This window comes from Parambassis ranga, chromosome 2 (assembly GCF_900634625.1).
Source record: "Parambassis ranga chromosome 2, fParRan2.1, whole genome shotgun sequence".
Taxonomy (NCBI): Eukaryota; Metazoa; Chordata; class Actinopteri; family Ambassidae; genus Parambassis; species Parambassis ranga.
Window position 1 is genome coordinate 30,105,454 of NC_041023.1, and position 10,937 is coordinate 30,116,390.

Consider the following 10,937-nt stretch of genomic DNA (forward strand, 5'->3'; position numbering starts at 1 on the left):
AGTTAACTTTTCAAAACACAATAACACTTAAATGTAACAGGCAAAGCTATATACAGGCAGCAAAACTGCAGCAAAATATTCTCTAAATTTACAAGAAAAACATCCTTCAGCTGTGTCAGAGCCATTTCACCAACTGAGGGGTGGGTAAACCGAGTTCAGGTAGGTTTACACTCCATTACATGCCTTTCCACAGTCCCTCCCTCCCCATTGGTCGCCTCCCTTCAAACTTTGCTTCTCCCTTTAACTCCATCCCTCAAAGCCTGTGGCATAAACATATCAGACAAGCTTTCTAGCCAGCCATCCTTCACAGTGGCAAGTGAGAGGATGCAAATTGTTACCCAGCATTTTACCCCTCTCTTCTTCCCTCTCCTGGAAGAAGAGAGCAAAGAGTTGGTCACACTCCAGAGTTGGTCATGCCCATTTTTACACTTTGATTTTCTGCAAGCTTAACTACGTTGCATTGCTTTTTCCATGAGACATGAAGAAAAACCTCTTACTCACACAGACACAGGCAAACAAATACACTATCTGGTTGCCAGATTTGCCAGTGGGCCCAGAACAACCCAATCAAAGCTCAGCTGGAAGGACTGCCATGACAATGCAGAACGGACAAAAAAAAGGGAAGGGTTGAAGGGAGGAATCAAAACTTTGGGATTTCTTCACAGTTACATTTGTAGACACCCTTAGAGAGAGGGATGGGATTTTTGGGGATCCAACAAAGACAAAAAGGGAGAAAGAGTTTCTCTCTTCTACTGTTGTCTGTGGATTGGAGCAATACTGATGTCTACAGTAACTCCCAGCGCTCTGTGTGGGAGGCGGAAGAAGGAGCACTCAGAGGTTTCATATAGATACCACTGGATATCAGACGGTGCAAAACTATTTTACTAAAAACAATCTCTAGTCTCTGTTACTTTTATACTTCTGTGGCACAATAATGCTGATAGCACAAGCTGGTCAACATAAAATAAAACAACTATGATGAATCTAAAACTAGACGATTTCAGCATTTTGAGTGCTCTCCTGCTGTCCTGTGCATGCAGACTTCCATCAAGGAGAGAAAATACATATTAGAAAGTATTAGAAAGTAAGACAAGCACCGTGTAGGTGCATCTCAAAATATGGCCGATTCAACAGATACCTACAGTCATTGTCAGTGTTGAGAATGTCAACAAGTATCAGTAATCTTCCCCCACTTCAGATAGAAATGTTAATAGTCCAGTTGCTGTCATAGAAAAGGTCAAAAGTCCATCACAATATCAACCACATCTCTTCAGTGACTCCTGCTATTTTTCAAGAAAAGCACAACAGTGAGGACAATATCTGTGGAGGGGTTCTCAGTTGACAAATCATGTTGCCATAGGAACACAGTTCGTCATGTGGGTGGCAGGTAGGGATGGTTTGTGTCACTATATGTGGGAAAGATTTAATAGGACCTCCATGAGTCAAACAGAAATGCATGCAGTATGCAATTAATCTTAGCCTTTCCAATCAACACACAATGGATGACGTGTAAGAGGGTGACGTCAGACACCTGCAGATTAGATAATTCACCTATGGCTAGACACAGCCAATTGGGAAGGTGCTTCACTGGGGTACATGTGAACACCTTTGGGTCCAGTCCTATTTTCTGGCAAGTGTAATTGTGGCAATCAATACAAAGGTGATGAAAGTCTAAGACTTAACAGAATAACAAATGAAATGTGTTGTTTTTCTAGAAGAACAACAAATTTCTCCACAGCACTTGGCGAGAGTTAGACCTTGGCTAAGAGTCAATCACTGCATTTGCACAGACACAAGCCATTCCAAATCCCATCAACAGAAGAAAAAAAATACACTCAAGAAAGGCAAAATCCCAAACTCAAAAGGGAGTAGCACACAGAGAGAAGAATAACACAAAACCCTGTGTAAGCCTTGTTAAATCTCTCTGTTACAACATTATGCTGCTGGACTATGATATATCCAGGAAGGGGACAGGAGAAGGTGGGAAGACATAGGGAGGGAATCACAGTAAAGTAGATCCTCCCTCTGCCCCACTGCCTTCTGGCTATGGAGCGGCAGGGGTCCTCCCTGTACCCGCTGTTACACAATTACTGTGGTAACACTGCATACTGATGCCCCCTGACACTACTGACACTCAGAGCAGACAGGAAGCGAGAGAGGGGCTAAAAGAATCAGAAAGTGTGTGTGTGTGTGTGTGTGTGAGAGGGCATCTCAACAGAGGATCCCCCCTGCCAGGAAACAATATTATACTGTAACAATGCAGTCCTCAAACATAGTAATAACATTCTCAGTGTATATTAGTGTAGCACTTAATTCCTACAGGAGGCTTTGTCAATCACACGTGTCAGTGAAAGCCAGTTATTTTAAATAACAGCAATCATTTTACATGGCAATTTCCTTGTTAGTACAGATAGACATCTTAAAAGCTTGGATCTACCAGTAACCCGAAAGCACCACTAGTGTCGTTTTCTTTATATTCCAAGTAAGGAGGAGGTGGTGCTTTGAGTGCCAAAACAGCCCAAAAGAAGCAGCTGACCTCTTTTAGCACCTAGCGCTGCAAGCACTGATCCTCTTTTCAAGCTGAAACAAGTTCAACTTAACAGAGGAACAGCACTCATTAAGGTCAATCCAGAGCGCCTGCAACAAATGCAGTTCAGGCAGAGTAGGGACACGAGTGGACTGTCAAGAGCAAACACACCACTACAAACCTACTACAGGCTGACATTACTGCAAGCTCTGTCGGTCAAGAGGTGGACCTGCGCACTCACAAATGTAAAAACACATTAGAATTCCATGCTTAAGCAACTAACAAGACACAGTTTTCTACAGACTCACAAAAAAGACATGGCAGTAGAAGGAAAATGAAGTGATGAGAAAAAGGCCCTGAGGTAAGGGATGGGTGTGCCTCAACACAGTCCCTATGGGATGAATGCCAAGCCATAACTGTTCACATGTAGCTTGTAGGTTTCGTGATAAAGCTCTAAGGTATTGTCTGATATGGATTAATAGAACATGTGTGTACTCATGCATGCATACTTAAGCATGCGTGCCCATGCCTCTTTGCGACAGGCAGGATGAAAACAGAATTAGGCGCCTAATCCTGGCGTGGACCTAAGGCGTCAGCGAAGGAGCAAATGAGAGAAAAAAATGCCCTAAGACCGTCTGCAATTTTCTCATCATTTCATGCATCTGAAACAAAACTAATTTACTGCTTGTCATGCTTGGCTTGGCACACACAAGCATAAGAGCCAATATGCCACAGCGTGTCATCTGCCGCTGCATCAAAGAGAGCTGTTTATATATCAGACTCACAGCTCCATATGAATCATAGAGACCTAGGAGAAACGCTTAATATGGTCTTATCAAAAGGAGCAGTCTGGCAAACCCACTGCTACATTGGTGCCTTTCCACATCTCCCTGATTCCCATCTAAAACAACATCCCGTGACTCCTTCTCAGTTTATATCCTTCCTCATAGGTCATTCCAATGTCACAACATTCTGGATTCTTTTTCCACACACAGAAACAGATAAAGTTATGTGCTTGGCAGCTTAGAGTGAGGCAGAAAGATATGGGAGGAGAGTGCTGGAGGCTGAAACCGTACGAGAGAGAGAGAGAAGGACTGAGTAATAAGATGAAAGGAAGCATGAGAGAAGGCTGGAGGGAGAAAATAAAAGTGGTGCTATTGTGATATAGTAGCATGTACATGTATTGGGCCCCATTATAAAGGCATGTGACAGCTTAATAGGTCTCTGTGGCCAAGATGAAAACAGAAGTTCTCAACAGTAGAACTGTACACTTACATATATCCTGCTTCCCGTATATGCTGACCTAACTATTCAGAGGAGAACAATGGTTCTCGTTAAATTGGACACTGTGACATATATTGATTTCTCCCCATAGAATTCACAGCACCTATTGTTTGGAGATCCTCACTTCAGATCTCTGCTGTCATTTCAGAGGCAAACATCAATATACAGTGCTGTGGTGCATTACCAAAGGGTTAATTACATACTTGTAAGCAATTATTCTCCTAATGTAGCATAGAATCCTGCCCCCAAATTGGAATTTAGATCTAAATCATCAAGCCGTCAGTCAGAGATACCATCTTCTTAAAACATAATCTTACTCTGCACACCAAATTTAAGTCTAACCCCCAAGGTCAAGTCCATACACACAGCATAACAAAGACAGTTTTTATCTAGCTGGTGAATGACAATTAATATTTTAACTACAGATTTTTTTCTGAAGGCTTTCATATAAAGAAAGCAACATTTCTGTACTGTACAATTCAAAACATTCTACATTTAACTACGGCAGCAGTTAAAAAACAAGAATATAGTTAGCGCCACCCATTAAATTCAGTGCGATCATTGTCAAAGAGTCATTTGTCTAACTGTACTAAAATAGGAGGGACAGATTATGGTGGGAAGAACAGTTGGTGACACGGAAAAACAATTTGCAATTTCCTCCATGGTGTTTGGTGGCATGAGAGAGGAGGGAGTCTAATTGGACACTAGCCTGTGTCTGGTAGTCCTGTCACAGTCCAAAGGGATGTGTGTGTGTGTGAGAGAGAGAGAGAGAGAGAGAGAGAGAGAGAGAGAGAGAGAGAGAGAGAGAGAGACATCAAGTGCGAAAGAGAGCAACAGAAAGAGAATGAGAACAAACAGAGAGCTTCATTCAGGTCCAATTCACAGACACATCATTCAGTCTGACATGACGATACGTCTCTGTGACCCAGGCATTCATATAGGGCCTCACCAACAAGTCACAGATGCATCATTCACACCCACACACAGACACACAAACACATTTCCGCTGCGTCTTGCCTACACTACACAGGCATTTGTATCACTGCAGTGAATCTCTCTGAGATTTCCCATTCATAATCATTCACAGTTTGCCCCCTGACATGATCACATTGCAAAGACTTTCTATGGGATTTATTCTTATAATGGTGCCACCCCTGAAATGCAATGAATGTCTTTACTGCCAAGGCTGGAGTGAGAGTTTATCCATTAGCAAGCCATAATATTGACAAGGCCGTGCTCTGCGGGTCCAAACTACAGCCTTGTAGCCGTAACATTGGCCGACAGACAGGGGGTTGTATGTCAATGTGAGGTGCTTACAGGCCGATAAAGGCTGCTGTTCCAATTCCTATAGGCAGGGCTTGACTGACAGCAGACTAGGAGAGAGGGAGCGAGCGAGGGAAGGAGAGAGAGAGAGAGAGAGAGAGAGGGAGGCAGGGAGGGAGAGTGTGTAGTGCCAAGTGTTCTTAGAGTATTTAGGAGTTTAGGACTGAGCTGGAATTTGGTCAAAGGACAAGGATGCAAGACATAGATGAGATAGGATTATCAAACTGCTCAAGCACTGAATATATTTCTACAAGTTGAAATCTTCATGTCATCAGGACACACACACACATACACACAGAGAGAGACCGAAAGAGCAAACAACAATTAAACGCAAGCAATTAATTTGGAACCTCCAAGATAAAATGCATGTCATGAAAAGAAAACAGACATTTCCCTGTCAGCCCTCATCATACAGGTACAAAAAAGCAGAAGAAAACTCTGCCCTGCAGACAAGCAACCAAAGCTGTTAAATTTGTTGTAGGAGTTGTTTTTTACCCGTCAACTAAGGAAAAAACAAGACTTTAGCTCAAAGGCACGTTCACTTTTTCCTTTCCACCTCAAACTGCAAATTATTTCCCAGTTTCAAAAGTAAAATGTGGCATATATGCCTATTATCATAAGTATCTTCAGATCAACTAAAACAATCTGGTGGCACTGAAAACTTATGTCACTAAAGTATACAAGCTCAATCTATGCACTGCACTAGCCTGTGAACCACACTGCCCCTCATGGATTTTCCAGCATACATGCTTTACCCCTCCAGCCACGGTCTGTTAAATGTACAATAAGCAAAACAAACTTCATCCTCATAATGTACACAAACTATCTGTGATATATTTGTGGACCAACAATAACACAATGCTTTACATGTAGAATTGCAGAGAATGGAGTGATATCACTGAATTGATGCATTGAGCTTGGAGTGCAGGTGGACAGAGGGAGGGAGAAACCGGTAGAGGGGCTCAGTGTTCAGTGTGACTGCTGTACTACGGATCTGCATTTTGCATAGGCTGGAGCAGCTGCTTTCTGTGCGTGAGGTGCACAAGGGGGTGGGAAGAGGGGAAATGAGGAAGGAGGGAGCAGGGAGAAGATGAATATAAAAGCTGCATTTGGAGTCAAGACCTACAACATAACACAGGGCTTAAGGCTGAGCTGATAGAGCCTGCACTGTTATGCTTCATGCTGAAATCTCAGGTTCCAATGATGTGAATCACACACACACACTCAGCCAAAGGGGATGGTTATACCTCCAGGTATAAGTCCAGGTGAAAGTAAGACATAGAACCAAAACTCTTTTAAATTAGTTCTGACTTCCTTATACTTTGAAAATAAATAGCAGTCTTTCTCTGTATGAAAACAGGTGATACATTTATTTATTGAAATGTCTCTAAACTCAGGAAACAAAATCTGCAGCTTGTTTGGCAGCATGACAATAAATCCTTAAGATTTTGTTTTTATTCTGTGGTAATCAATCAATAAAACAACAGAGCACTACAACTGGGTTTATAATCTAGTTAACTCAATGTAAAAGTACTCGAATGGCTTTGGGAAAATGTTTCTGCTCTCACCCCACAGCTAAAATTCTTTTGACAATCTATCCTTCAACAATCTGTAAAACCTGCTCCTGATCCTTTGAAATTCCCTGACGGAATGTCACATTGAACTCGGCAGCTTACAACCACAGAGACCAAGTCCCTGCAGCGATACCGCTGTGTTTTCTGTCAACAAAGACCTGGCTATCCCTAAAACCAAAGCCCGTCCTGAAGAGCTCCATCGGTCAAGTGCAAAAGATCTGAGCAAGACGAAGGTCGAAGCGCGCAGGGAGAAACCTTCCAGGGTTGGCTTTATGTGTCACACACATGAGTTTAGACTCCATCTATGCATAGACTGGAATGCCGAAATTTAAACATGAAGTCATATTTATCCCGCAGAAATAAGGGACATATAAGTATAAGAAAAAGACGTAAGATTCAGTTTAGAATCTGTTAAGAAAAGTTGAGCATATCTGAAAGATGTCAGGCTACATACAATCAGTGAAACACGGGTCTACAGCAGCAAAGGCACGGATTAAAAACTTTTTTTTTTATAAAAGAGCCTGTTCAGAGTCCATCACTGTTACATGTTTTCATAGAGTATTAAATCTATTACAGAATACTTTGTTCATCCTGAAAAAAACCCGAGTAGTATCAGATACTTTTGCCCGTTTCCATAATTTAACGCCGGGCTACGAGTGAAATCCCAACTGAAGTCCAGAAGTCTGCACACCACTGTTGTAAATGCTAATTCTGCATTGTCTTTATCCCCGGAGACGCTGCGTAAATCCGACGCGGAATCCCAGACAAATGTTGTAGTTTTTAACCTTTAGAGTTTAACGCTGACATGGAGCAAGCACAATTTGGGCATACAGCTCTCTCTGTGGCTCACATGGGATCAAGGGCACGGAAGATATGAAGCGAGAAACGGGGGGAATCCCGTCAATGTAAGGTTCCAAGTTGAGCCAAAAAGCAGATGATGGGAATTCTATCATGACAATGTCCCCCGGTGCCAGTTAACCGATCCAAATGGACAGGTTCCGAAGAGAACCCGCCCGATCGCCGGAGTGCGCAGAGCGGGCATGGCGCAGCTAGGACAGGTGCAACACGCCTCTCGTCACCTGGCTGGTGCAGTGACAACCCCACAGCTCAAACCCGGCTATAAAGGAACCACGGCACACTAAAAACTGTCCTAGTAGTGTGAACTAAACGCCGTAACAAGCCTCTTTCCTTACCTGTAATCTATGCAGATATCATTCACAGCCGCAGTCGCATCGACACTGCGGATAAGAGGCACGTCCAGAGCAATCCCAACTCCTTTCACTCCCTCCCAAAAATGAGAAATGCTTAGAATATAATGTTGTATCCTGATCAAGCGGCTCGTCCTCCTTAAATCCCCGGTAGAGGTGCAGTTAGAAGGCGATTCCTGCACGGGAACAAGAAATAGCAGCAAACGTCCAGCAGCATCCCCGATCAGCAGGACTCTACTAAGCCGCTCTGAGTGCTTTGAGACCCGGGAGCCGCACCTCCCATCTCCCGGCGAGGACGCACTTGGTATGCCGTTGGAAAAGCCGCTGCGCCGTATGGGATACCGCAGGAGGCTGTGCTTGTGTGCGTGTATGTGCGCGCGCGTGTGTGTGTGCATGTGCGTGGAGAGAGCGTGTGTGTATAAGATGTGACTCAGTGCGGTGCTCCTGTTCAACTGAGGTGCTGAGGGTGCTGCAGCGGAGTGCGAGAGAGAGAGAGAGAGAGAGAGAGAGAGAGGGGGAGGAGAGAGAGAGAGAGAGAGAGGAGAGAGGGGAGAGGGGAGAGAGAGAGAGAGAGAGAGAGAGAGAGAGAGGGAGAGAGAGAGAGAGAGAGAGGGGGGGGGGGGGGAGTAGTCTACACTGCCGAGGAGTTTGCAGGTTTAGAGCGGATCTTCAGACCGGGAGGGACTGAGACGGAGCTGGTTGTTAAAGACGACTGTTTTCAACAAGGGTCCTGAGTGGCCTGCAGTAAAGGGTTAAGTCCCTGGCAACTACCTTCAAGAGGCTTGGCGCACACAAAAAGCCCAGTTCACCTCTAAAGACACACATTATGATACAATCTCCTTTAAAGTGCCAGTTGATGTTCCTGTGCTGAGTTGTTTTTCAGTGTTTGCATCTTTTTTAGGTGAACAAGAAGAAGTTTTCACAATGTGAAAGCTCACCTAAAAATATGGACATGGCATTAAACAGGGGTTTGGTAAAAAATAATAGTGGTTTTACAGTGAGGACGGGTCCCGCAGCCAGGAGAAGGTTTATATAATCAGTCATCCCGTTGAGAATGGGATTTGGCAATGCCAAAGGGGAATTTACACAAATACGTTACAATACCGGGGTGAAATGATCAGATCATCGGATTTGAATATCTAATCGCAGGATCATTTAAAGATAGAGATTAGGGCAACACAGCAACATAATTACGACCCTTGCATAGTTGTAGGGGATTAGAATCTGCATTTTTTTGTTCACTGATGATCTTTTAACACGCCTAAGGAGTGCATCCTCCCCCCATGCATTTTAGGCAATTAATATTCTAAAAGCCTAATTATGTAATCATGTCTTTAATGAAATAAGCGGTGTGGGGGTGCAGGAATAATGCCTTTTTTTATTTGATTTTATTTAAAAATAGCTTTCTTATCCTTATGTTAAGACAAATCCATCATCAGTGCCTCAGTATTGCACACAGGTTTTCCAGGAGCATTTTAATTTCCATTTCATAATTTATCTCCCAAAATGAGCCCTGCTGACCTTTAATAGTGGCATAAAAGAAGTAAAAATTCTGCCTATGAGCTCAATTAAAACAACTATCTAAAGGAAATAAAACTTTAATTCCAGTGACCAGCGCCCTCTGACTGTTTAATCTACATCCTTGAAGCGTGCGTTGGGGTCTTTTTGGGGAGGTATTTTGCCTGCTGCGGCATCCAGTCGCTGCCCTGCCTCCATCCTCCTCTCCCTCCTTCTCTCCCTCCTTCTCTCCCTCCCTGCTCTCACTTCCAGAGGGGGTCCTTCGCTTTGAAACACTGCATCAGAGCCCCACCTACAGGCCAAAGAAACTTTACAGCCACGCTGACAAATGCAAGCAGGCAAAGAGCTCCACTGGTTCTGCAGAGCCAGGTTACCATTCAACAATTCCAGGAGGTTTTTTTTTTATTTATTTGCCCTGGACAGCTGTACAAACCTGAACCTATGAACTACCAACATCACAGAGAAGCCAAGCCAGGTTACATTTTAATGGTCCACTGCACCAGAAAAAAAGGTTACTTTTAGGGCTGCAAACTGTAAGGCAAATTTAAAAAAGAGCTTTCTGGGAATTCACAAGAATGTTTGTCATTGTCCAAGTACACTCTGTTGCTTTTTTAGGCAAGGAAAGAAGCGCAAATACGCATTATTTAATGTATGCTAACCAAAGGGAAAAGCAGCAGTACACGTGCTAACTGCGCAACAGCTAATATTCACAGAAACAAACTATAAAACACCTGCAATAACTTTGAAGAAACCTTACTTACCGCGGGTAGTGTCTCCATCCGTGTGCTAAATAAACAAACGCCTTCCGTCAAACACATTTTATCTGTAATTAATGAGAAAAACAATAAAAAAAAGCTGTAACAATTGTAAACAAACAGGCAGGGTCCTGGTACTACTTATTAACGCCAGCTGGGGGTCACGTGACCGCAGCCTCACTCACCTGTGTTTCACCCATAAAGGCTCGGTCTGAAACTCCCTCTACCAAACGTTCATATAGCTGTGGGACACAAAGTTTGACTTTGGCCCAATATAATGTTATATCACAGCTTATGAAGGCTTGTCTATAAATGGGGGTCTATGCATCTGTATGCATCGGTAGCCTATATATATATTTATATATTTTTTATTTTTTTATTAATTTATTTCTGTTTAATTTAGTGTTCTCTATTTGTCTATCTGTTATTTTGTTTTTTTTTACATTTCTGATTTAGAAGTTTTCTGTTTCAGTTTAGCTTACTGTTGAATATGTCTAATTATGTTTTTTAATTATTATTTATTTTTAGTATTAAAATGTATGTACATATGTATATGATTAATATAACACACTATGAAGACAGCTGACTAACATGTGACGTGCCCATCCCATTCTTAATAAATATATCAAAAATATGTAAACATAATAAATCGTTATATACTATAACTTATAGCCTTGCTATAGCCTCTGAAATTCGGGCTGAGATATTTTCTGACATTTTTGGATGGTTGAATGGTTTAAAATAGTTG

General features: G+C 42.7%; 1 protein-coding gene across 2 annotated transcripts in view; it reads right to left on the minus strand.

Moving 5' to 3' along the window:
• Window positions 1-10,257, minus strand: part of plxna4 (plexin A4) — a 193,925-nt gene extending 183,668 nt beyond the window's left edge. The window contains exon 1 of one of the 2 annotated variants that reach the window (XM_028432887.1): window positions 10,196-10,257. The gene's annotated coding sequence lies outside the window, so the exon portion shown is untranslated. Of the gene's footprint in view, window positions 1-7,901; window positions 8,334-10,195 lie in introns of those variants that run through there. The other variant, XM_028432876.1, reaches the window with a different exon arrangement.
• Window positions 10,258-10,937: the final 680 nt, after the last annotated feature.